The following is a 10,598-nucleotide window of genomic DNA, read 5'->3' on the forward strand; positions in this document are numbered from 1 at the left end:
AGCAGTGTATCTAATCATCTCCTGTGTGATACTGTCTGCTGAGCTGTGTATCTAATCCCCTCCTGTGTGATACTGTCTGCTGAGCCGTGTATCTAATCCTATGCTGTGTGATACTGTCTGCTGAGCTGTGTATCTAATCTTATACTGTGTGATACTGTCTGCTGAGCTGCGTATCTAATCCTCCCCTGTGTGATACTGTCTGCTGAGCTGTGCATCTAATCCTCTCCTGTGTGATACTGTCTGCTGAGCTGTGTATCTAATCTTCTCCTCTGTGATACTGTCTGCTGAGCTGTGTATCTAATCCCCTCCTGTGTGATACTGTCTGTTGAGCCGTGTATCTAATCCTATGCTGTGTGATACTGTCTGCTGAGCTGTGTATCTAAACCTATGCTGTGTATCTCATCCTCTCCTGTGTGATACTGTCTGCTGAGCTATGTATCTAATCCTGTGTGATACTGTCTGCTGAGCTGTGTATCTAATCTTATCCTGTGTGATACTGTCTGCTGAGCTGTGTATCTAATCTTATCCTGTGTGATACTGTCTGCTGAGCTGTGTATCTAATCCCCTCCTGTGTGATACTGTCTGCTGAGCTGTGTATCTAATCCCCTCCTGTGTGATACTGTCTGCTGAACCGTGTATCTAATCCTATGCTGTGTGATGCTGTCTGCTGAGCCATGTATCTAATCCTCTCCTGTGTGATACTGTCTGCTGAGCTGTGTATCTAATCCTATTCTGTGTGATACTGTCTGCTGAGCTGTGTATCTAATCCTCTCCTGTGTGATACTGTCTGCTGAGCTGTGTATCTAATCCACTCCTATGTGATACTGTCTGCTGAGCTGTATCTCTAATCCTACCCTGTGTGATACTGTCTGCTGAGCCATGTATCTAATCCTCTCCTGTGTCATACTGTCTGCTGAGCTGTGTATCTAATCCTCTCCTGTGTGATACTGTCTGCTGAGCTGTATCTCTAATCCTCTCCTGTGTGATACCATCTGCTGAGCCGTGTATCTAATCCTCTCCTGTGTGATACTGTCTGCTGAGCCGTGTATCTACACCTCTCCTGTGTGATACTGTCTGCTGAGCCGTGTATCTAATCCTCTCCTGTGTGATACTGTCTACTGAGCATTGTATCTAATCCTCTCCTGTGTGATACTGTCTGCTGAGCAGTGTTTCTAATCCTCTCCTGTGCGATACTGTCTGCTGAGCTGTGTATCTAATCCTATCCGGTGTGATACTGTCTGCTGAGCAGTGTATCTAATCCTCTCCTGTGCGATATTGTCTGCTGAGCTGTGTATCTAATCCTCTCCTGTGTGATACTGTCTGCTGAGCTGTGTATCTAATCCTATCCGGTGTGATACTGTCTGCTGAGCTGTGTATCTAATCCTATCCGGTGTGATACTGTCTGCTGAGCTGTGTATCTAATCCTATCCGGTGTGATACTGTCTGCTGAGCTGTGTATCTAATCCTATCCGGTGTGATACTGTCTGCTGAGCTGTGTATCTAATCCTATCCGGTGTGATACTGTCTGCTGAGCTGTGTATCTAATCCTATCCGGTGTGATACTGTCTGCTGAGCAGTGTATCTAATCCTCTCTCATGTTATGTCTTCATCTTTTAATATTTCTAACGGCACCAGGCAGGGATGCCCGCTTTCCCCTCTCCTTTTTATTCTTACACTAGAACCTTTACTACAAAAGCTCAGAGAGGAGGGGAGGATCGTTGGCATCAAATCAGCTGGTACTGAACATAAAATCGCAGCATACGCAGACGATCTACTGATCATGACCTCTAACCCGAGAATATCTGTCCCAGTTATCCTGACATTACTCAAGGAATACGGTGCACTATCAAATTTTAAGGTGAATCTTAGCAAATCTCAAGTCTTAAATATAAATATCCCAGAACCACAAAAAACACAAATGGCAATCGGGTCCCCCTTTACCTGGTCCCCCCCATCAATACGTTTCTTGGGAGTTGAGATTTCTCCAAACCTACAAGAACTTTATAAGTTAAACTTCCCACCGCTATTGCAGAAAATCCAGAAACTTACCCCCAACTGGAATATCTCATACATCTCCTGGTTGGGTAGGAAAAATCTCCTTAAATGTATGATATGGCCAAAAATAACTTATCTAGTGCAAGCCCTTCCAATCCACCTACCTAATTCTTTTTTCATTGACATATGAAAACTCCTCAGCCGTTTTCTGTGGCACAACCAAAAACCCAGACTTCCCTTACAAATATTATCCCTCCCACACTCTGAAGGAGGTATAGATCTGCCAGATCTAAAGATACTTCAACAAGCCACTCATCTCCAAAGAGTCGTGGATGGATCAGGCTCCCACCACAGAAGCAATGGATTAAAGTAGAAGAAACAATCCTTAAATTCCCCCTTAGACAGCTCATCCTCACGCCCTCAAGTAGTACTAGGTATACATCAATTAAAAACCCTTTCACCGCCACTACTTTTAAAATCTGGTCCAATCCCCATATAAGACAAATATGCTCCCCGTTTCCCTCCCCTCTCCTACAAGTTAGAGACCTAGTTCTCTCCTTTCTCCAGCCCATAATGCCACAATACACAACTCAATTCGCAACTTGATAACACCACTCCAAAAAATTACAGATAATGGGGTCATGCCCTGCTTGGCAGAACTCAATCAAATGCTAGATACTATCTCTTTTCACCCCTTTATGTACCAGAAATTTATGTCTAACTTAAAACTAGTCTTTAAAACTCCAAATTATATTAGGGAAATTACTGATTTTGAAAAACTTATAGCTGCAAAAAACCCCCAAAAAAGAACGTTATCAGCTCTACAAAAACAATTATGCCTAGCCAGAACCCCTAAGAAACTGCCATATGTAATGAAGTGGGAACAGGATCTGAATAGGCCTTTCACCCCATCTGAAATTAAAAGATTACTACTAGCACCTAAAGTCTCCTCTAGATGTGTTAGAGTACAAGAGAATGGCTATAAAGTTCTCTCCAGGTGGTATATGACTCCATCAAAACTTCAGAAATGTTACAAAGGACTTGATCCTAACTGCTGGAGATGCTCTTCTGATGTGGGCACTATGCTCCACATGTGGTGGAACTGTACATTGATTAAGCCCTTCTGGACAAAAATAATTCAAACTATTAATACAATTTTAAACTTGCAACTCTTGACCTCGCCGGAGATCTGCCTTCTGTTTCTGTTCCTAGATAACTTCCCTAAAATAAAATTAACCCTTCTTAGACAGCTCCTGGCCTCGGCTAAGTTACTTGTGACATCCTTATGGAAATCTGCGAAGACCCCAAATATCTCACTCTGGGAAATGAAGGTTGAACAAGTATACAGGCTAGAAGAATTGGCTAGTTGGGATGAAAAAAGGCATAAACAATTCTCGTTGATATGGCGTCCCTGGCACAAATATATTACAGACCGCACAATACTAACCTAAAATACTCAGATCGCTAGCCCATTCTAATCCCAACTCCCCCCCCCCCCTCCCATCATCTATATCTTTGTAGTCGTCCCCCCCCCCCTCCATCTCATCTCCCCGTTCATCCCACTTCCCTTTCAACCTTCCCCCCTTCTCCAGGTTTTTTTTTTTTCTTTTTCTCTTCTGAAGTTTTTATTTCCAGGATATCACAATAAACCTTCTTGAATATGATAACATGTTATGTGACCACAATTTTGTACTACGACATGTTCAAAAGAATTGAACCTCTCTCTTATATTTTTTTTCTCTTCCGAAACGTGTCAATGTTTGGCTGAAATTTATGCAGTCTGGTCAATTTCTGCTCTTATAATCTATGTGATATCGTTATCTTTGATTTGTTTCATTAACAATGTGACTTTTCTTTGTTCAATTGTTAACCTTCTTTAAAAAAAACCTTAATAAAAAGATGTTTAAAAGAAAAGAATAAGCAGGACAAATAAAGGGTTTATCCAACATGTAAAACTAATTTGGAAGCTACAGTTAGGCTTTTAATAGGACTATTTCAGCATGACTGTGCAAACCAAGCACAGGAGCTCACTGCCAATCATTTAACTACTGTTTTTCCACTATATGATTAGATATTAAGTGCAAATTGCTTGTTTCTTGGTAATGGCCGCATGCTTTTGCAAAAACTGTGCAGCCATTAACAATAAGTGAACCATTTGTAATTAATTTCTACAGTACAGCTCAAAAAAGCTGTGATCTTTATGAAATGGGTTGTTAGCAGATGTACCTTGGTCGCACACATGCTATACTCATCAGGTGCTACATGAAACTCAAGCCTAAAGATGGCCGCGACACTCATGGGCCGCTGCATTGTGCTTGCCCCCCAGGCTAAAATTTGCCAGCCAATAATATGTGACTGGTATATCAAATACTGTGATACAGACATCAGATGTTTTACAGTAGATACACTGTCATATATATGACTACCAACATAAGGAGCATGAGTAATCCAAGACTTTATCACTACAGGCAACACCAAAACTATAGATACCACCAAAATGAAACAATAGGCGCTTATTGCCGCTAAAATAAATCTCTATTAAATATTGCAAAAATTAAAAGACAATCGTACAGAGTATAGCAATGGAGGATCACAAACAAATGAGTATCACATTTATAGAGACATAGTAGTCACATATATATATATATACAGTACAGACCAAAAGTTTGGACACACCTTCTCATTTAAAGATTTTTCTGTATTTTCTTGAGTATGAAAATTGTACATTCACACTGAAGGCATCAAAACTATGAATTAACACATGTGGAATTATATACTTAACAATAAAGTGTGAAACAACTGAAAATATGTCTTATATTCTAGGTTCTTCAAAGTAGCCACCTTTTGCTTTGATGACTGCTTTGCACACTCTTGGCATTCTCTTGATGAGCTTCAAGATATAGTCACCAGAAATGTCTTTCACTTCACAGGTGTGCCCTGTCAGGTTTAATAAGTGGGATTTCTTGCCTTATAAATGGGGTTGGGACCATCAGTTGTGTTGTGCAGAAATCAGCTGGATACACAGCTGATAGTCCTACTGAATAGACTGTTAGCTGCTTTTTTCTTACCATAATACAAATTCTAAGTAAAGAAAAACGAGTGGCCATCATTACTTTAAGAAATGAAGGTCTGTCAGTCCGAAAAATTGGGAAAACTTTGAATGTATCCCCAAGTGCAGTTGCAAAACCCATCAAGAAAACAAAGAAACTGGCTCACATGAGGACCGCCCCGAGGAAAGGGAGACCAAGAGTCACCTCTGCTTCTGAGGATAAGTTTATCCGAGTCACCAGCCTCAGAAATCGCAGGTTAACAGCAGCTCAGATTAGAGACCAGGTCAATGCCACACAGAGTTCTAGCAGCAGACACATCTCTACAACAACTGTTAAGAGGAGACTTTGTGCAGCAGGCCTTCATGGTAAAATAGCTGCTAGGAAACCACTGCTAAGGACAGGCAACAAGCAGAAGAGACTTGTTTGGGATAAGGAACACAAGGAATGGACATTAGACCAGTGGAAATCTGTGCTTTGGTCTGATAAGTCCAAATTTGAGATCTTTGGTTCCAACCACTGTGTTTTTGTGCGACACAGAAAAGGTGAACGGATGGACTCTACATGCCTGGTTCCCACCGTGAAGCATGGAGGAGGAGGTGTGATGGTGTGGGGGTGCTTTGCTGGTGACACTGTTGGGGATTTATTCTAAATTTAAGGCATACTGAACCAGCATGGCTACCACAGCATCTTGCAGCGGCATGCTATTCCATCCGGTTTGCGTTTAGTTGGACCATCATTTATTTTTCAACAGGACAATGACCCCAAACACACCTCCAGGCTGTGTAAGGGCTATTTGACCAAGAAGGAGAGTGATGGGGTGCTACGCCAGATGACCTGGCCTCCACAGTCACCAGACCTGAACCCAATCGAGATGGTTTGGGGTGAGCTGGACCGCAGAGTGAAGGCAAAAAGGCCAACAAGTGCTAAGCATCTCTGGGAACTCCTTCAAGATTGTTGGAAGACCATTTCCGGTGACTCCCTCTTGAAGCTCATCAAGAGAATGCCAAGAGTGTGCAAAGCAGTCATCAAAGCAAAAGGTGGCTACTTTGAAGAACCTAGAATATAAGACATATTTTCAGTTGTTTCACACTTTTTTGTTAAGTATATAATTCCACATGTGTTAATTCATAGTTTTGATGCCTTCAGTGTGAATGTACAATATTCAGAGTCATGAAAATACAGAAAAATCTTTAAATAAACTTTTGGTCTGTACTGTATATATAATATAACACTACAAGCCTCCCTCTGTCTGAAGTCTTTAAAGACTTGGCAAGTGCTACATGCCTGCGCAGTCTGGCTCTAGACAGAAGAACCCATTACGTTACAGGTAAGAGGAGTGTGTATGGCGCCGGAGATTGCGGTATGCGTAGACACTGAACACATACCGCGATCTCCGGCGCCATACTTACCTGACCGGGAGGAGCGTTGCAGCGGTGCTTCTCTTCTCGCCGGAGACCAGGGCAGGAGTGAAGGCGTTGGAATCGGCACATATGCATAGCTCTATCCGGCGCCATTTTACTGAAGACATATTTGCAGTGTATCGGCACACGCGTACTCTGGCGCCGCACTGCTCCCCGGCAGAACAGGATACAGAAGCTGTGATGAAAGCCGGCCGGTGGGTGCAGCTCTCTGGCGCCCCCTTACCTCTCAGGTCAGTCAAGGTACTGCACCTAGAGAAAGTAGTGCCAGGAAGCTGCAACCAGCGCAGGGAACACGGTAGTGTGTTATCCCTTCAACGTCACTAAACCATAACGTCACTACACAGCACAACTCGCTAGCGCCCTCTTAGCCTCAGGTCAGTCAAGGAACTGCACCTAGGATAAGCGGTCGCCAGGGAGACTGTCCTGTAACCTACTGGGTATCGGGGCCCTCTGTAGTGAGGGCGGTATATATATCTTCCTTGGCCGCGCCAGGAATATATATATCTGAACCTCCGACCGTCACTACCAGCCTTCCCCAATCCCCAGTTGGTATGCTGCCACCAGTCCCTATTTTAGATATACGCCCAGTCCGTGAATGGGCCTATATCGGGTCAGGAACCAACCCTGGGTAGCGTTTTTGGCTTGAGCCGAGCTCACACGGACGTGCGTTCGTTATGCAGAATAAAAGGCAGGCCCACAATTACTTGAGGTAATTGATTATAATAATACACTAGATACACGATATACAACTAAATATACACAGGTATAAGGTCAGGCTAAACTATACAACAATGGAATACAACACACAGAATCACCACAGCATATCAGTTACCGGTTTCTTGATTTTCTTGTGACGCAGGGAGAGGATTCTGCGGTCGCAGGCACGGTTCTTTGTTACAGGCTGAGGCCTACCACCGCATGGTCAAACTGCTCCTACCCTTGGTGGCCTCAGCTGGTGCTCAGATGTTCAGCACACCACTCTTGGGTCAAAAACTGACTTGTCTCTTGTCTGTCCTGCTATCTTACCTGCCCCGTCCCGCCCACTGCTGGTGAGGTCAGCTGGCTCAGTCTCCACCCTCAGGTCTAACTTCGATCAGAAGCCCAAATTCTATGGAACCCAATAACTTCTTCTGGGATGGTCTCATGATACCCCCAGGGGTTCCCATGGATTCGGGCCGCCGTAACCGACCTTTTGATATCAATTATGATACCATAAGGTCCTCAGGAATGGCTCCGCGCTATATCTTGGCTTCCAGAGCACGTACAAACGTCTACCGCGGAGGCTTGTGTGCGCAATGGCTCCGGGACGCCGTGATATTTTTTTATTGGCCCATCCCACGCAACATGCGTGTACTATTCATGTTTCTATATCTTATGCCTCCATGCTTGTGACAGACAAAGAAACTAGTCCTATGGGACAAATGGTCAGGTACAGATAGACGAAGCACCCCCCCCCTGCTGGCTGTGTTTCCTCTCGAAGTCTTTGAAGCTCCTAGCATTCAAGTGTTAAGTAGGCTTCTTATCTTACAGGAGCCTGGATGGGGGGAAACTATCTAGTTGACGTTTTAACAGAAGGTCCCAAGGGTGGGGGCTGCTGAAGTGTGGCCATCCCTGGATATGATTTATCATTACCAAGATGGCGGCTACAGGTTCATCACACCTCCCCCTATACGAGGGCGCGAGGGGGTAGCACATTCCTGTGTTCCCCCGTGCGTCCTTCTGCACCCTCCCCTTGCCGGGATAACCCGTCAGCGTTACCGTGGTCACGGCCTCTTCTGTGGCGAATGGAGAAGTGGTACTGCTGGAGAGCGAGGCTCCAGCGTAGCAACCTGCCATTCGACCCAGAGACCGTGTGTAACCAGCTGAGGGGGTTGTGGTCCGTCTCCACGGTGAAATGGCTCCCGTACAAGTAGGGCTGCAGACGCTGCAGGGCCCATACAATTGCCAGGCATTCTTTTTCCACCGTGGAGTAAGCCACCTCCCGGGGCAGTAGCTTCCTGCTCAGGTACAAGACAGGATGTTCCTGGCCTGTCGTGTTGACCTGACTTAGCACAGCACCGAGGCCAAAGTCACTGGCGTCAGTCTGTACCACAAACGGCCGGTCGAAGTCGGCAGCTTGCAGTACAGGGGAGCTACTTAGGGCGGCCTTGAGTGCCCCGAAAGCTGTCTCGCAGGCGACTGTCCAGTCGACTGCGACGGGCAGCTTCTTCTTGGTGAGGTCCGTCAGGGGCTTGGCCAGGGTGCTATAGTGTGGGACGAACCTCCTATAGTACCCGGCGGTCCCCAAGAAGGACATCACCTGCTTTTTGGTCCTAGGAGTGGGCCAGGATGCGATGGCATCCACTTTCCCCGGTTCTGGCTTCAGAACCCCCCCGCCTACCCGGTGACCCAGGTAGAGGACCTCACTCATGCCCAGCTGGCACTTTTCCGGCTTGATGGTCAAGCCTGCCCGGTGGATCCGACCGAGCACCTGCCGCAGGTGCTCTAGGTGATCCTCCCAAGTGGGACTGAAGACTGCAATATCGTCCAAGTACGCAGCCGCGTACCCTTCAAGTCCCTCAAGCAGCGTATTGACCATCCGCTGAAAAGTGGCAGGGGCATTCTTCATGCCGAATGGCATCACTGTGGACTCGTACAGTCCAAAAGGGGTGATAAAGGCAGAGCGTTCCCTTGCCGCGGGGGTCAGAGGAATCTGCCAGTACCCCCGGCTCAGATCCATGATGGTCAGGTACTTAGCCCCGGCCATCCGATCGAGCAGGTCATCGATGCGTGGTATGGGGAACGCATCGGTGACCGTTACAGCGTTGAGCCCCCGGTAGTCCACGCAGAACCGTGTAGTTCGGTCCTTCTTTGGTACGAGGACTACAGGCGAGGCCCACGCGCTGCTGGATGCCTGGATCACCCCCAGCTTCAGCATCTCGTCTATCTCTTGGCGCATGTTTCCCTGCACCTCGAAAGAGACCCGATATGCTGAACGCCGGATCGGCGGGTGATCGCCAGTGTCCACGTCGTGGACAGCCATCTCAGTCCTTCCGGGCAGGCTGCTGAACAGCCCCCGGAAGGGGTGCAGGGTGGTCCCCAGCTGGGACCGTTGGTCCTCCGTGAGCTGGTGGCCAACCCCCACATCCTCGATGGACCCACCCGCCTTGGCTTGGGTGAGCAGATCCAGGAGGGTTTCTACCTCTCCTTCCTCGGGAAGGTTGCACACTGGGTGGGCAGTCGCTTCCCGCTCATGATGAGCCTTCATCATGTTCACGTGGAAGGCCTTCCTCCTTCCACGGGCGTGATCCAGGGTGACCAGATAGGTGACGGCATTGAGTTTCTGGTGCACGAAGTAGGGACCTTCCCAGGCTGCCTGAAGCTTGTTCTGTGGTACGGGGACCAGTACCCACACCTTTTGACCCACCTGGTAGGTCCTCTCACAAGCATTCTGGTCGTACCACCGCTTCTGGTCGGCCTGGGCCTGGGCCATATTGTCCTGCACCAGCTTTGCCAAGGCCATCATCCTGTCCCGGTGGCGCACGACATACTCGATGACCGACACCTCGGGGGTGGCCAAATCCCCTTCCCATGCTTCCTTCACCAGAGCCAGGGGGCCCCGTACCCGTCGCCCGTACAGGAGCTCAAAGGGGGAGAACCCCGTTGAGGCCTGCGGAACCTCCCGGTAAGCAAATAGGAGGTGTGGGAGGTAACGCTCCCAGTCTCTCCCGTGGGAGTCGACCAACATCTTAAGCATCTGCTTTAAGGTGCCATTGAACCGCTCACACAGGCCATTAGTCTGTGGGTGATACGGGCTGGCCACCAGATGTTGCACCTGCATTTGCTTACAGAGGGACTCCATCAGCCGCGACATGAACTGGGTCCCTCGGTCGGTGAGCATTTCCTGGGGGAAACCCACTCTGGAGAAGATCTCCAGTAAGGCGGTAGCCACCTTGTCGGCCCGAATGGACGACAAAGCTACCGCTTCCGGGTACCGGGTGGCATAGTCCACTACCGTGAGTATGAAGCATTTCCCGGAGTGGCTGGGAGTGGACAGAGGTCCAATAAGATCCACAGCGACCCTCGAGAAAGGCTCTTCGATGATTGGCAGAGTTACCAGTGGGGCTTTGGGGAGCGGCCCCGCCTTCCCCAC

This window comes from Phyllobates terribilis, unplaced genomic scaffold (assembly GCF_046119375.1).
Source record: "Phyllobates terribilis strain yellow unplaced genomic scaffold, ASM4611937v1 Scaffold_740__1_contigs__length_735296, whole genome shotgun sequence".
NCBI lineage: Eukaryota > Metazoa > Chordata > Amphibia > Anura > Dendrobatidae > Phyllobates > Phyllobates terribilis.